The sequence below is a fragment of the Pseudopipra pipra genome, chromosome 1 (genome assembly GCF_036250125.1).
Source record: "Pseudopipra pipra isolate bDixPip1 chromosome 1, bDixPip1.hap1, whole genome shotgun sequence".
Taxonomy (NCBI): domain Eukaryota; kingdom Metazoa; phylum Chordata; class Aves; order Passeriformes; family Pipridae; genus Pseudopipra; species Pseudopipra pipra.
Window position 1 is genome coordinate 119,620,777 of NC_087549.1, and position 15,722 is coordinate 119,636,498.

The 15,722-nt window shown below is 43.2% G+C and overlaps 1 protein-coding gene across 2 annotated transcripts in view; it reads left to right on the top strand.

Moving 5' to 3' along the window:
- Positions 1 to 12,627: 12,627 nt before the first annotated feature.
- Positions 12,628 to 15,722, top strand: part of RFTN1 (raftlin, lipid raft linker 1) — a 97,665-nt gene continuing 94,570 nt past the window's right edge. The window contains exon 1 of one of the 2 annotated variants that reach the window (XM_064673670.1): positions 12,628 to 12,861. The gene's annotated coding sequence lies outside the window, so the exon portion shown is untranslated. The remainder of the gene's footprint in view (positions 12,862 to 15,722) is intronic. The other variant, XM_064673660.1, reaches the window with a different exon arrangement.

A 15,722-nucleotide genomic window follows, 5' to 3' on the forward strand; every position in this document is an offset into this window, starting at 1 on the left:
TGAACATAACACAGTATGGTGACTGAGCTGGGTGCAGATGAAGGTGTAGCAATTCTTACAGGCTAAAGATACGCGAGGAGTTCATTGTTTTTGTAGCATTTCTTATTCACATTATGCTTTGTAATACTTCAGTGAGATAAGTCTGGCTAGTATCTGGTTTATAACCGTCTCGGTTCTATTTCTGCATGTTAATCTTCATGCTGTGGTGGACCCAGCTGTGCAGTCCATCTTCTAGCAGAATGGTACCAGTTGCCATGACAGCAGAGAGCTACCTACTGGTGACAGAATAATAGGCATGTGACTTCTTTAGAAAGTGTCACACTGTCATTTAGTCGTGAGCCAGCAGGTGGGGCATGAAGCTAACAGAAGCCAAATACTGTTAATTTAAAAAACCTTTCTCTTGGGCAACACTACGGTCTGCCTTTTTACAATAAAAGCTGTCCATCGCAGAATATAGCAGTTCTTATTGTAGACTAGTTAATTTCTGGGTTAAAAAGTACAGCTGTAAGAAATGCAATGAGAGCACTTTGTAAGATTGCCAAAGGTTGTATTATGAGTTGTCGTGGGTTTGGCAAAAAGGCAGGGTTTGTGAGCAGTTTTGACACTGGTTCCGAGTGTGTCAACAGGATAGAACTGGGCACTCATAGGGAAACAGGACTGGAAAGTTTAAACCACTGATGTATTCCATAGCTGAAAAATTTTTGTCAGCTTATTTGTAACTCTTTTCAGTTCCTCTCTTTATTTGTACAGTGCTTATAAATAAATCCTTAAATGAACTTGACAGTATTTCAAAAGGATATGAATCAGTGAGTCAGAAAAGGCTTTGGTCCCCTGTTCTGCTTTCAGGTAAGTCTAGTTTATTCTGCAATCCCAAGAATTTGATAAATACACAACAGTTAAAGAAAGCCCGTTAAGAGATATTCAAAACTCAGTATATTCAGAAGGTACTCATTTAGCTACCTTCTTTGTTCCCTTTTTTACAGAGGTGGGGTTGAAATGAGTAAGAACATGGACCACTTCTTTAAACCGGGTACTCATTCCTGGTCTCTCTGTTCTTGTAAATGGAACACAGTCACTGGCAATGGATGGGAACTCAGTGCTACCAGTGCTCAGTGTTACCTACTGTTTTCAGTGTTTCCTAGGACCAGATCCCTCTAGGTTGGTTGGAGGAGGGGAGTTGGTTATCCAGCAGAAATTGTAGATAATTTAATTTTCTGTTGCTGTGTCTGCTTTCCCTAGGGAATTGTGATCTCTATGAAATGTTTGCTTTCTTGGGTGACATTTTCCAATATCAATGATGTTTTATGACAGTATTATGAAGCCAACAGTGAATAGACTAAAAAAAAAAAAGGTTCACCTACATATTCGCTTATCTTGTTATTATAGAAACACCACTAAAGAAGTAAAAAAATTAAAGTAGTATTTTTGCCGAGTTTCTACATTTAACAATCTTAGTTAATAAACATATAAACATATTAAAAATAAACAATCTTAGTTAAGAGCTTCTGTACATGTCAGATCAAATTTTGTCTAATTCATTATTGTACATCATTATTGGAAACCTGTCTCTAAATGGAAGAGTAAAAGGGCAAGAAAACAGATCCTTGAGAACACGCTCAGCTTCTAGTAGGTTGTTTTGCTCAGGTTTTGATCTTTTATTCTTCCTTTTGGTATACATTGAAGAGAATACGAAGGCAGGCTGTACTAGAGTATTTTGCCACAATGTCATAAAATGCACAACATTTGTTGTATGACTCCAGTATGTTTTGATCCTTGCTTTACAGACTTAGTAATGCTTTAACCTAAATAGCAATCCATTAACTTGCAAAAAAGCTGTTACTAAAAAAAAAAAAAAAAAAATTAAAAAATGAAATTATGAAGCAAACTTCTTTCACGGATGATTGGAATTCTTTAACAGATTTTTTGCCATACTCAATGTTCTGAAAAGAATTTAAATTCTGTATAAAAAACCCAACCCTATGATGGAACTGCCTAAAAAGAAAGCAGTAGTAGATAGTACTATGTATTTAGACCTAGAGTTTTCCAGAAGTACTCACTGTCTGTTGTGAATATAGTAGTTTCAAGTGCAGTGTACATGCTGCCTAAGCAGCCAAAAATATTCCTGTATGCAGAACTAGAAGCAGCTCCTGAGGCCACAGGACAACCTAAGTCAGGAAACTTCTCATGTATATGATGAGATATCGTCTGAATAAGATTGTTATAAAAAATGTAGGGGACATACGTAGCCAATGATGATTCCTGACGTCATCTTGAAGCTTTGAGTTTTGGCAACAGGTCTGTTACAAGCTACTAGAGTGGTCTCTTAATCCAAGTGGCAGGGGTCTGTGTTTTGGCAGCAGATGATGTATTATCTCAAACCAGCCTGCTTGGCTTGTAACATGCAGCTTCAGAAACTATGAAATTCATGTTTCTGTGTCTGTTCCCTCACATATGTACAAGCTAAGGATGACACAGAATTGTATTATAGTACTGTTAGTTATTTGGAAAGAATGCTTTTCAACTTGGAAAGCAAATGTCTCAAACCTAATTAGAAACAGAATTCTGTCTTAGTTTAAGGACAGGAGCAGTTAAGGGGATTGGCCGAGATGCCCATTAAGTGCTCCTGGCAAGGCTCTGTGGGAAACAGAGAGAATCTCTGTCTTGCCTTACTCGAGAACAAAGTTTGATTTACTTTCACCTGAATTAAATAACATGGAGAGTTAAACTTCAGACTCTTTAACATGTTAGGAAACTGAAGTTTGCAAACTAGATTTTTATGATACTAAATTTTAGGAGTCTTGTTATCTGCTCTTTTAACCTGTGTGTTGCACTTCATATGTAGTAACAAAGAGGTGGAGCTAGTGGGGAAAATGAAATGCTGTAATTAGTTACAAATGCCATTAGTTTTCTTACTGTATTTGTTACTTATGACAAGGATATACTTTAAATAAACATACTTAATTGTAAGGTCAAGGATGAAACTTAATGGTTTTATTTTTCAAATACCGTTTCCCAGGTGCTTTGCATGGCAGAGTAAGGTTTCTAAAGATTCTAAAGGTTTTTCACCTTACCATCCCAGAAAAGTAAAATAGTGCAGAAAATACCAACCTTTGCAGTTACAGAAAGTCGGTCAACTTAAAATATTTATTTATTAGTACAAGTGCACAGATAACATCAGACAAGTTCATGTTTTGTGTCCATATGGAAACGCTGATGAGTATAGAGTCCACATTTATCTTGTTCGAATGCTACTTGCTTTGTTAATTCGTCATGTGCTCAAGCACCTTCTCTTCAACACCATTGGCTTTCTGTCTCTGGTGTCCCAAGGTTCTGAATGCTGAAATCACTTTCAAAATCACTTCTATAACGGAACTGCCTAGAACGGTATGGTTTTACAGTTTTCAAAATCTGAAACTGTTCTGTAGCTACTCCACTCATGCGTTTCTCTTGATGACTGAGTCTTTTCAGAGCAGGCTATTCTTGTCCTGCCCTGTTACTTCTAGTTGGATCTAGAGTAGAAAGTGCTCTTTGATACTCATTCTTTATACTGCTTCTTAGGAGTCTGGGTAAGATTGTGGTTCTTGTTCACTTTCTCTTTTGTCAAACTTCATCTTATTAGCTATACTTGATCCAGTTACACAACAAAGATATCTGAAAAGGGCCTTACACTTTTTACTGGGGAGGGTGAAGCACTGTTTGAATACTTCTAGGTCTGAGAAGTTTAAAGAAAATTTAGAGTAGGGTAGTTCAGGCCACAGTGATACTTCTGGTGTATAAAACAACACACTTGGAATACACAGTTCATGTGCAACTTGTGTGAGATCCTAAGTTTGCAGAAAGGATGAATTCATTACAACTTACTTTTTCATTAATTTTCAAATCTTTGCATTAAGTACTGAAATTCCTAGGACTGTATCTATTCAGATGGTAACGAGCAAACTCTTTCCACAAGTTATTACAAACAAGACTAGAATCAGGTGTTCATAACTTTAAGATAGTGACCCATTAGTCTTTTGTCTAATCTAGTCCCTGTTTTGCCATTGGAACATAGCAGTCTATAACTTCCTCAGGAGGGGGGGAGTGGAAGGACACACAGTGATCTCTTCTCTGTGGTGACCATTGAGATGACCCAAGGGAATGGCATTAAGCTGTGTCATGGGAGGTTTAGGTTGGATGTTAGGAAAAGGTTTTTTACCCAAAGGGAGCACTGGTACTGTTCCAATACCACTGGAACAGGCTCCCCAGGGAAGTGGTCACAGCACCAAGCCTGTCATAGTTCAAGAAGCGTTTGGACAGTGCCCTGTGGCACATGATGTGACTCTTTGGGCTGTCCTGTGGAGGGCCAGGAGTTGGATTTTGATGATCCTTGTGGTTTCCTTCCAACTCAGGATATTCTATGATTCTGTGAAATTTGTGGAATAGTATTTTTCTGGGGTGTATTTTACCTATCCGTCTACTACAAAGATAATGGACTGTTTAACACTTTGTAAAAATTTCATTAATTTTTGCATTATTTAAAGCCTGGTTGTCTAGTCCTTTTTTATATTAGTGAAATCTGTTCAAATGAGAATCTCAGCTGACCTCACTAACACATTTCGGCACCAAGTATCTGGTAGGTGGAAATCTAAAACTTCAAAAGTTCCAGAAATTACTTTCCTTTATATGTGATTTAGCTTAATGCAATGGAGAAATGGAAAGATGCATTGATTGGTTTATAGTCTGGAATGTTCAAGAAACAGAAATATGTATGAGTACATATCTAATTCCTTACTGATGGTGCTAAGCAGTGCTTAGTCTGGATATCTAATGTAGGAAAAGGCATATATTCCAGCTCCTTCAGTAATTTAGTGTTTCTTGTTAACATGAAGTCTTTGCCTTCTGCACTGGCTTGTAACTAGCTGACCTTTTATAGAGAGCTTTCACTTGCAGGTTTTTTGAAGCACCTGTGCAAGAGAAACAGCTCGTGGAATGTAATCTGAAACAGGTCATAGCTTCTCTAATGCTTGCTAGGCCGGCCCTTATGACAAGGAAAATCTGGCCACTGTTCTCATGACATAGAGCAAGAGCAGCTTTAGTGCCAACTTGATACAGCAGTAAATCTCAGTCTCTGGACAATGGTCTTCTATATGCAGCCATTTGGGGACATATCTCTCTTGTTTCTGAAGGTTCTTCTACAGCTTGGATTTAACCAAAATTATTAATGAGATGAGAATGTGAAATCTGTGTTATATGTCAGGTGTGTACAGAAACATTCAAGAAAGGTGAAATAAATAGGGATGAATTAAATATACTGTCAGTAATTCTTAAATGTTGCCACAGCTTTCCTCTTGCTCTACACAGGCATATCCTGTCAGATACTGATCACATCAAAATTACGTCCACATATTGTTATATAACTATGTGTAGTCTTCAGAAATTTATGGCCATAAGTGTATTTTAAGTTTCAGGAGTACAGAAAGCACCTTTCAGAAAGAGCTTCCAAACAGAAAACTGGTCCGTAATTATACCCAGCCTCTGCAGCTCCCTAGTAGTTGCCGACAAATGAGCAATAGAAGCACTTTATTAATAAGAAATATGTTGTCCTGTGCCATTAAAATGCTCTAGTGGTAGAACTCCTGTTGAAGTCACTCTTCTTGGGAAATAAAATATGAGCTATTTTAAATACCTAATTGGGCTAAAATTTTGAGCTAGTCAGAGGCACAGGCTGCCTCCATCTTCTGGAACCCTGGAAAGGCATAAGTAGCTTCTGCTTCTGAGCAAAGGTTAGGTTGTGTGCTGCTGCTGCTGCTTGGGCAGAAAGGGTTATATCACCATCACCATTAGCAGCCGGGGACTGGTCTGATTCTCTCTTTAGCAGCAGTATAGATCCAACTTCTCCAGAGCTTTCTAGTCTGTCTGAGTTCCTTCAGATTTGGAGGCAGTTTTCCTGGTATTACGGAGAAGCTATGGCTTAGTTCTGAATAACACCTGATGACATAATTACTTTGCAATAAGGAAAGAGTTCATCAAAAATTGAAACTTTTTATTTCCACTCAAGCTTATCATCACCTCTATGTCTTGAGTCCTTCAGCCTGTTGAAGACTCAAATGTTGAAAACTACAAGACATTCAAGACCTTGAGAGTGCAAGAGTCTTGGAAAAACAAATCGGAACCAGACATGGGTCAGACGATTGCAGATTCTTTCTTGGAGCTGCCACAGTGGCAGGTTGCTTGGCACTAAGGAATTGTGCAAAACTAAAGGAATTGTTTTTCCTAGCGGTCATACCGTTTTCTACCAACTGAGGTGGAAATGGAAATGAGTACAGGGGGGATGATGTGTTTGACATTGGTAAGACAGATGTACTTTCTACTACAGGGCCCAAAATAAAAACTAGACATCAAAAATGAGGTATCTCAACAAGTAAGAAAAAGGTCTGATCCTTGGGTAATTAAGATGTTTCACAGCAGTTTGCACTGGTGATCTGAAACTAACTAACAGTAAATGAGGAAAATATGCTAAATGACTTGTCTACCTCAAATGGAGCCTAGTTTTTCTCATTTTGTATTTTCTTTCTTATTTTGTCTTGTTAATAAAAAATTCATTAGATCCTAAACATGCTTTTGCAGAATGATAGGTAAATAACAAAACTAATTTTCTTTACTGATATTTTGGTATCTGTTTTTGATTAACAGGAGTTAGTCAGAAGTAACTTAAGTTTTGCCAAATCCTGTTCAGTGTGATGTTGCAGGTGTCTCTTGCTTTTTGACAGAGGAAACAAATTTTATTCTCAATGATCTTTAAATATTTTTCACGCAACTGCAAAAACCAGAAAAATGGGATATGGTTAACTCGGATGCTGGAGTCTAACTTTGTAGTGAAAATAACAGCAACTGGCATTGCACTGAGTGTCATGCAAAACAATAAATGAATGTCTTTGCTTTGCACCTGTGTGTATCTTTCCAATTAGTTGCTCAAATAATGCTTGGAATAGCCAAGCAAGGGGTTATTTAGTCGCATAACTAGAAACACCTTGCACAAGAGAGAAATGCTGTGATGTGATTTCATGCTGCTTTTCACAATATGTAATAATCTCTGCCTAGGCCAAAGTAAGTACAGATATTTGGTCAAGCTGAATTATTCAGTGCCCTACCAGTAGCAATTTACACCTACATTGAACTTGCCTTACCCAGCTGCACCTAAGACTACAAAGTGCAAATGGAAAACATGATCACTCCTGCTTGTGATACAGGAGGTTGTGGAGCTCTGCACTGCTAAATGTGGGGATTTACAAAAGAGATTACGCTGGCTAGACACAGAAATAAAACGTATCAAAGCGCTTTTTAACTCCTAATGTAAACTAATATTCCCTAATGGAGTGTCTAGGGGCAACATCTTACAGTTGATTAAAGCAGGTACTTCAGTTGTTTGTAGTTAAATAGTTGTTAGAGCAGTATTTTACTTTTTAATTACCAAGTCACTTGTGCTTTGCAGTAGTTTATTGTTCTGCAGATAGGTATTTGTGTGTGACTGTGTGTATATATATGTATAGATATACATACCACAACTCTGAAATGTCTAGGATGCTTGTTTAGGTTTTTTTCAAGTTGATCAGATTTCTTATGGAAATAGTGTTGCCTGTTCTTGGAGTACCATGTGAAATAGCTGTTACTGATAAAATATGTTCTAGATCATATCTTATCAAATCTGTACCAACATGGTCTGAAAGAGGCAAATAATTTCAAAATATGGCAAAAGTGCATATTAAAAAGAATATATGAATACTAGTGAGCCAGAATCGAATTCTGAAGTTCTTACAGTGGTAGTCTAGAAACAATAGTTTAGATGTACAGCATCAGTGTAGATTTTGTGCTGTGCTTCAGCTTACATGCCTTGATACCAGGCACTTGAACCATCTTTGTTTTGCTGAATTTCAGTGTTGGCACACCGAAATAGGTGATAGTAGAGGTGTCTATCTTGGTAATCAATCTGCTGCTTCTCAAATATACTCTTGTAGTTAAAGGAAAATGTCTTAATGGCAAAAATCCTACGGAACCAACTTTTAATTCAAATTTGCCTCTAATAAAAAGTGCAGGAATGACATAATGGGTTATGTATTTAATGCTGGAATAGAAGAGTTCCAGGTTGAAACTGGTGCATCAAAACACCTCGTATCTGATCCCTGTTAAGTTTGCAGACATGTCTGATGCATGACTTTGAAGTGGGCAATGGAAAGATGTTTTGTAGTGCCTGGGTTTGTGCTGTGTGACCCACTGTAAACACTAATTTGAAACACTTTTCATGTGTACAGGACTGCTACTTCATAACAATCTACAGACATCTAGGAATGTTGTTTTTCTAGTGTTGATGTTCCTTTATGTGAGAAGACTGCATCAGTAAGAGTCTTCAATGTTGTCAGACATCCTTTCAATTCAACCCCCAAGGTGTAGATCTGCATTTCCCATGGTGTCAGCAAGCTCTGGTGCCTAGGATGCTCCTTCTGGAGCCATCTATGACCTGATGTGTTTACAGTACAGGGAAGGCTGCACTTTCGCATCTTCCTATACACTTAGCAATCCTTCCCCATATGCTTTAACAGTAGTATTAGAAAAACAGCTCAATTACACGGCACCCTGATGGGACTGCATGCTGCTTTCTCACATGGTCAGAAAGACAGAGAAACTAATGAGTGGAGGAAAAATGACAAGGGACAAGGAAAGAGGAAAAACTGCGTGTATAATTAAAAGAAATGGAGAGGATAAAACCAAAATACACAGAAGGAAATAGAAAAAGGAGATGGGTAAAGTTCCCAGACAAAATGCATTGGTAGTGTTTGCTTCGTAGTTCAGTGCCGGTGAAGTAACTTGATTTCCTCATTTCAAAATGTTTTGATGTTATGCTTTTGGCTACTAACTGCTCGCTAATGGTGATAGTTGTGCTTTAGGAGGACTTAAGGCCACTGGAGAGATCTTTTTGTTCCCTGATAGCACTTAAGGGAAAAGTGGGGGCAGTGCTTTCAAATAGATTTTATCCATCACAATAGCAGCACTTAATACAGAAATGTTCTGCAGTTAGGAAGGAATTGAGGTGCCAGTGTAGCGTTTGCTTATATATTTTTACATAAATTAATTTTGTTTATGCACCTGCACAGTAGGGAGAGAGATTCTTAAGTGGACCATGTATAGCAAATGTAGTCGTGCCTGCTGAGCACGAGGACTTCAAGCAGTTTCTGTGTTAATCGGGTGTTTTAGGAGTTGCTGAACAGGCTTTTGTCCTAATAAGGGAAAGTACAATAACAGGTGGTACACAAAGTTCCAGACTTGGTTCACAAGCACAACATTTAGGATGGATACATGGATTTCTAGAGCTACTGGAAAGATGAGGATGGAGGGTTGCTCACTCTGTAAAAAGAGTAGCTGAAGTGTATGGAGCTGTCGGATGGACAACAGGCTGGTCCAGAACGCTAAGGCTCAAAGGAGGACTACTGAGGGTGATGGTGGATTACAGATTAGCTACTCATGATGAAGGTTGATTAAAATAGCAACTCAGTGACATCTCTGGCTCACAAATCCTGATTCTTGGAGAGGGGTTAGTCTTTCTGACAGCTGGATGGGATGGAAACAACCTTGCAGATTTCAGGAAACCATTGTGGTAGATGCACTGAATGGGCCAGCCAGGGCCATGGATGTCCATTAACAAGGAAAAACTGTTTAGAAATGCAGTAATAGAAACTCTGGCTGTGGTCATGGTCTTACAGTGGAGCTCAAGATCCTGAAGGGAGCGAGGACTGCAAGTTCTTGGACTTCAGAGAGCAAACTTTGGCTTATTTGGAGAACTGATAAATAGGAGGCAACTTTGAAAATGAAGGGAGCATAGGAAAGCAGGCAGATTTTTAATGGGAGCCTTTTTCCGATGCAAGAGTGACACATCCAAATAGGAAGCCATCTTGATGAATTGGGATACCAGCTAGGCCAAGCAGGGAACACCTGATTGGACTTCCTTGCAAAACTATCAGGGTGGAAGCAAGAACAGGTTATGGTGAAGAAGTTACAGAAATGTTGTCAAAGCACATAGGATGTGGTTGACACACAGAAGGGCTTGTGGAATCTCATGTTGCTCTCAAAAAACCTCTGTGAACAGTAAGAGGCTGAACAAGGAACATGTAGGCCTCTTGAATCCGGATACAGGTAAGTCTGATGTACTCAGAGCTGCTTTTGCCTCAATGACCTGACCTATGTGCTTAGAGGGAAGATTCAAGCAAGCAAAAAGCTGCCAGCAATGGATGAGGATCAAGAGAGGGATTCTTCTGAGAAGTTGACCTGTACAAATCTGCCTGGGCTGGGCTGGGGTTCTAGGCTGCATCTGAGGGTGCTGAGAAGAGCTGATTGATGCCTCGAGAGTGGCTGTATTTTGCGGTGTGTACGAGTGACAGGAAGGAGAGTGGGGTGAGGATAGTCCACAATTAACTAAAGCAAGGCCATTTCCAGAAAAGGCAAGAAGGACAACTTTGGGGAACCATGAGGAAATCAGTCCCTGCTAAAATCATTGAGTCCCCTTGGAACAGACTTGCTTTTGTATATATCATGTCTAGAAAGGGTGCCATCATGCCTTACCAACTGCTTGCCTTCTTTGATAAAACGTAGGCATTTGCAGGCATGGGGATAGTAGTGGATGCCATGGCAACTTTAGTAAGGTGCTTGGCACTGGTTCCCATGCTATTTTTGAATGTGCTTAGGATTCTGCAGTCTGGATGGGTGGACAGCTAGGTGGGTAAAAACCTTATTGCATGGCTGGGGTCAGACAGTTGCAGTTTAATGGGTTGCACTTTGCCTGGAGGGCAATACCAAGGGGAGGCCTGTTGTATTTTTACATCTTTTTCAAGGACCTGGAGGAGATGACAGGATCCACTGTTTGCACGTGACTGCATACTGGGGGTGCTGTTGACAAGCTTCAGGGCTGGGCTGCTGTCCAAAAGGACCTGGGCAAGCTCAAGAACAGGCCAGCATGAACTTTTTGAAGTTTAACAAGGACAAACATTCAGCCTCTGGAAAGGGAGGATACCTTGCACAGATCCAGACTGGGAACTGCCTGTTTGAGTGGCAGGTCTGTTAGTAGGCAATAAGCTGACCATAACCATAAAGGTAACAGCATGCCAGTAGCTTGGAAAAAGTGATGATCCTATTTGGCAGTCATTAGGGCCCTTCTAGACCATATGCTGTGTCCAGATGTGTCATTCCCCTCTCAGAATCCTGCTGACAAGCTGGGACAAGTTCAGTGGAGGGCCACCAAGGCTAGGGCTGGAGCATGTGTCCTGCAAGGAGAGGCTGAGTGAGCTGAACTCATTTGACCTGGAGCTGGGAGGGCTTGCCACCATCTGAGAGAACAGGCATGTTGAAAAGAGATATGCAAGGCTCTGGGCATAAGAAGACCTGTTCCACTGTGTGACCCCAGCTCTGGCTCGACAGTGTGGAAGCTGAAAGCACTAAGCCTATGCTGGCTGGGGGCAGAGGGGAAGGAGCACAGCTGTAGTACGGAGTCACAGAGTACCAATTCTGTGCCAGGTTGGAAGGCACCACAGTGGGTCATCTGGTCCAACCTCCCTGTTCAAGAAGGGTCATCATAGAGCTCATGGCACAGGATTGCATCGAGACAGTTCTTGAATATCTTCAGTGAGGGAGACTCCACAAACTCTGAGCAATCTGTTCCAGCATGCAGCCACTTGCACAATAAAGAAACTTTTGTGCATCAGTTTCTGCCCATTGCCTCTTGTCCTAGGGGTTAGTACCACTGAGAAGAGCCTGGCTCCATCCTCTTCACACCCAGCTTTTAGATATTTATACACATTAACGAGGCCCCCTCTCAGTCACCTCTTCTCGAGACTGAACAGTCCCAGCTCCCTTGGCCTTTCATTGTAAGAGAGATTCTCCAGATCTTTGACCAGCTTTGTAGCTTTCTGTTGGACCTGCTCCAGGAGCTCCATGTCTCTCTTGTACTGAGGAGCCCAGAACTGCACACAGCACTCCAGATGTGGCCTCATAAGGGCTGAGTAGAGGGGCAGGATCACCTCCCTCGACCTGCTGGCAATGCTCTTTCTAATGCATCCCAGGATTCCGTTGACCATCTTGGCCACAAGAGCACACTGCTGGGTCATGGACAGTTGCTTGTCCCCCAGGTTCTTCTCTGTAGAGCTGCTTTCCATCAAGTTGGCCCTCAGCCTGTACTGGTGCCTGGGTCTTATTCCTCTTCAGGTGCAGGGCCCTACATTTGATGTTGCTGAATTTCAGAAGGTTCTTCTCTGCCCAACTCTCCAACCTATCGAAGTCCCTCTGAAGGACCACATAGCTCTCGGAGGTACCGGCCACTCCTCCCAGTTTGTATCATCAGCGATGATGGGGGGGAACATGGGGGAGCCGTACCTGGGCCGGGGTGTGGGCTGAGGCGGGCAGTGCAGGGGGGACTTCCCGCCCTGGCCGGCGGGCGGAGCAATCCGCCTTCGGGCCGTGTCGCAGGAGCGGGCGGGAAGCGGCGCTGCCCTCACGGCTGCCCGGGCTCGGGCTGGGCGCGGGGCTCGGCGCCGCCGCTCGGAGGAAGAGGAAGTGGCCGCGGCCCCCGGCCGGGCTGAGCGCTGAGCGCCGAGCGGAGCCGCCGCCCCGGGCTGCGCCGCACAAACTTTGTGCCGGGCGGCGGGGCCGTGTGGCGGCGCGGCGCTGCCCCGGCACCTCCCTGTCGCGGAGCCGAGGGGGGAGCGGCCCCGGAGCGCGGCGGGCGGGCACGGGCGGCAGCCAGAGGAGGAGGAGGAAGCGCTGTCAGCGGGGCCGGCCGTCTCCGCCCGCCGGGCATCCTTCAGCACCGCCGGGCTGCGCTTCGCCCGCCGCCTGCCCCAGGTACCGCCGCGCACCCCTCCGGCCCAGCGGGCAAACTCGGCGAGGGGGCGGGAGGGGGTTGCTGCTGGGCAGGGTCGGCGCGGAGAGAGGAAAACCGCTCTGGGGCTCCGGCTCGTCCCGGTGCTCTGGCTCCCGAAGTTCCGAGCGGGGCGCGGGCTGGCCCGGCGTGCCCTGGATAGGAAGGGGCTGCTGGAGAGCCTCGCGGGGCACAGAGGGGCACTGCCTCCTGCCCGCTCCCCGGCGGGTTGCGCTCTGTGCAGCCTCTCCGAAGGGTCCGCCCGCCGCGGTCCTGCCGAGGGGCCGAAGCGGAGCCCGCCCGGGAAGACGCCGTCCTGTCAGCCCGTGTGTGCAGAGACCCCCGGGCTCGGCCCGGGGGGACCGCAGGCGGCAGTGCCGGCAGTCTCTCCCAGCCAGCGCGGAAGTCCGTGTCCAGCCGTGGCCGCCGTGGGGCAGAGCCGGGAGCGGAGCTCTGAGAGGAGCCGGGTGTCCGCCCGCCCAGCCCGGCGCCCTCTTACATGCCGGGCACCTGGAGGCGGCGGTGCCGGGGCGTGCTGCCGTGTGGCTGGCTGGGGTTTGGGCTTTTACAGGTCGCTGTTTTCTAGTTTTAATGCCTTTTAGACTTCTCGATGCTGTTTCAGCACGTTTTTCTTGGAATGTAAAGAGAGGCAGGATGACCATGGGGTCAGCATTTGTACGTCTGAGTATGAAATACATCTCTGGTTTATCTGAATTCTTGTCAGAGCAGCCTCTTCTCACAGCCTATGTGTTTCTGGAAAAGGGGAATTTAGTTGGATGGACTTTTAGAGCTCTTCTGTGGTACTTTCAGCTTAGTCTAATAATTAATAGGAGACATTTGTTTTCCATTACGCCTGAGCGTGCTTCCCTCCAGAGCGCTTCCAGCTCGGACCCAGGAAACGAGCTGAACCAGAGGCTGCTGTGTGGCAGGACGGGGAGCGGTGCTGGAGCCCGCTTGTGGTCTTGGTAGGGGTGGCTGTTGTGCTAAAGCGATTGCTGGATTTAAAATGATAACAATATAATTATACCCGACAGAATGTTCTTTAATGTTTTCAGCCAAACTTTGGAAGCTGTGGTATGATTGTATGCCACTTCTGTTTTTATTCCCTTTAAAAAAAAAAGATTTTATTTATATATTTAGTAGGAGAATAACTAACATTATGAAGACTTAGCTGATCTCCAGCTTACGAGGGGAAATCTTTTTGTACATCTACTTTTATGTTTTATTTTTAATGAATCCAGTCCATTTCAGCTTCTAGTAGTGAATAACAAGTTGCTGGCAATCACAGTGCTAGTGATCACATTTAATTTCTGATCATATTTAATTTCTGTTTTCTCTAAGGAAAAAGAAAAGTCTCAGAATGAAGGGTTATTTTAGGAATCTGACTTAACCTCAAGTTAGTTACATTAGACAAGGGGCTTTCCACCCTGTGAATGCTGGCATTCCCTGTTCCAAGAATGAGAATGTAGCATGAAATGATTGTATACAGCTGTGATTAAATACCTAAGGGAGTTCTGAGCTGCGGTACTGGGAAATGCAAATACCATGTTGGGTATAATGAAGTGGTCTCAGACTCTGTGGTGTAAAAGCTGGAGTCATAGACTTGTGAAGAAGAAAAATCAAAATTGATGAAGTTTGTATTTAAAATAAGTAAAAAATATTGGCATAACTATTATTCCATCCCCAGCTTTACGTGAGATTCCACAGTTTCACACCTGACACCAGTGATCCACTGTAGCTTTTGCCCTCAATCAGTTGGCTGGGGTTTTGCTCCATGGCAAACTGGCAAAAGGCAGTAAGCATAGAACTGTCTAGTTTGTCTAGTTTTGTGTTTTACCATGGTTTTACTCACTGTCCTGAAGCAACTGTGCATACATTGCAGTATGCATCTGTTTTTCATACCTGTTTTCTGTGGATTCAGAGTGGTTTGGGGCTAACTTTAAAGGAAAGTTGGATTCCTAACATTCCTACACATACTTTTGTCAGGTTCATTCAGTCTTTATTTTCTAGACAACAAATGTTAGCTGCTGTGATTTTCCCTTATGTTTTTCAGGGTAGTTCTCTAGTCCTTCTTAGCATTTTTGTAGTCTCCTGTCTTCGGGGGAGGCAACTTGCTTGAACATTTGCATGTGGTGTTTTGAGATAAATTTTACCTGTGCCTTGTTCAGTGACATTAACACTGTTATCTTGACCAGAAATACCCTGTGTGAAAGTATTTTCTAGAAATATGAGGTACTGTTTGAATCTTTTGCTGTGCTGAAAGACAGCATCGTGGTATCACCAAGTATGAGATATTTTGGATGAGCATTACAGGGGGATGTGGGTAGGGTAGAAAACAAGGGTCTCCCACCAGCCTACTGTTCCTCAGATTGCTCCCCAACACTAACACAACTTGACTTCCTCCTCTATCAGTTCTCCCTGATCCTGTTTGCTCTTCCCCACATGCACACACACAAACCCCAGCTTTGTTTCCCTAGAGAGGGTTAAGTGTGGCTGATGGCAGCCCCTGGTTATGGGCAGGAAGCCCACAGAGGTGGCCTGATGACCTGCAGGCCCAGGGACAGCACAGAGCAAAGTAAGTGTGTGTTATACAGGGCAGCAGAGTTGAGCCCAAGTCAGTGTTTTAAACACTGCAGTAAGGACAATAGCACCTAATAAGAGTTTGTTGAAATCATGTTATCATGGTGGCGTGTTATTTGACATGCTGCATGCTAGGGCTGTGCTTTCTTTGTGACTTGGGTATACAAGACCTGTCAGGGTCTACTTTACTGTTCTAACTTTACGGAATCCATATCGTATTTATCCATGTATTACTTTGTTCCTCAAGCTTAGAAACTCTTGAGGC